We start from the raw sequence: 1,232 nt of genomic DNA, 5'->3' as shown, positions 1-1,232 counted from the left end.
CCTTTAGCCGAGTTACTCTTAAAGCTTTTAGAAGATTTTGATGAATCCGTGCTCCTTTGGAACTCGGTTAAAGATTCGGCCACCACAATAGCCTCGTCTACTGTCTTCACTCCCCGACGCTGAAGTTCTTGCTTTGCCCAATTTTGCAATCCGTCGGTAAAGTGAAACAATAGATCTTCATCTGACATGCTCGGGATTTGAAGCACAAGGGTAGTAAACTCTTTGACATAATCGCGAATAGTGCCCTTATGTTTCAATTCCCTAGGCTTTTTACGGGCCTCATATACTACATTTTCGGGATAAAATTGGCGTTTCAATTCCTTCTTGAAATCATCCCAACTATCTATCCTACAAGCACCCTTTTCTATGTCGGCGTGTTTACGTCGCCACCATAGAGCCGCGGTGTCCGTAAGATACATAGTCGAAGTACGTACCTTAGTAGCTTCATCCAAAATGTTCACGCCCTCAAAATATATTTCCAATCGCCATAGGAAATTATCTAGCTCTTTCGCGTCTCGCTTTCCATCGAACTCCCTAGGCTTTGAATAGTCGATCCTTGGAGCCGCTAGCATCGTGCTAGTACCCGCACTGGTTGACGCCTTCTTACAAGCGTCTAGGCCACTTTGCATATCCGCGCAAAGCTTGTTCACTTGGTCTTGGATCGCTTTGACAGCATCCATGACCTTAACCTCCAACCTCGTATATTCTTCCCTTAATCACTACCAAGCCTATCAAATAAATCAGCAATCAAAGGAATAGGATACTTATTTTTAATTGTTACCTTGTTGAGCGCCCGGTAATCTACACACATGCGTAACGATCCGTCATGCTTCTTTTGGTACAAGACCGAAGCGCCATAAAGTGCCTTCGAAGGTCGTATCCTCCCCGTGTCTAGCAACTCCGTCAATTGCTTTCGAAGTTCTTCCAGCTCCGGCGGTGCCATCCGATAGGGTGCCATGGATGGTGGTTTGGCACCCGGTTCCAACTCAATCTTATGATCCACCTCCCTCCTAGGTGGTAATTTCTTGGGTAACTCCGGCGGCATCACGTCCTTATTTTCTTCAAGGACATTCTTGATGACTTCGGGCACATTATCGTCACCCACAACTTCCTCAACTTGGTCCTCCATTTTTAATGCTGCCAAATACGTCGCCTCTCCTTTCTTTAGCCCTTTTGCTAGTTGCATGGCCGAAAGCTGCCCTATTGCTTTCGTCCTAGCTACCGTAGGAACC

The 1,232-nt window shown here is 46.2% G+C and overlaps 1 protein-coding gene across 1 annotated transcript in view; it reads right to left on the bottom strand.

Annotated features, from left to right (window-relative positions):
• The window catches only part of LOC111399181, a 5,036-nt gene that overhangs the window by 2,645 nt on the left and 1,159 nt on the right, over nucleotides 1-1,232 (bottom strand). The gene's annotated exons all lie outside the window — the stretch shown is intronic.

Source organism: Olea europaea, chromosome 8 (assembly GCF_002742605.1).
Source record: "Olea europaea var. sylvestris chromosome 8, O_europaea_v1, whole genome shotgun sequence".
Classification (NCBI taxonomy): Eukaryota; Viridiplantae; Streptophyta; class Magnoliopsida; order Lamiales; family Oleaceae; genus Olea; species Olea europaea.
The sequence above is the reverse complement of the archived record's forward strand: the minus strand, read 5'-3'. Positions and strand labels throughout refer to the sequence as shown.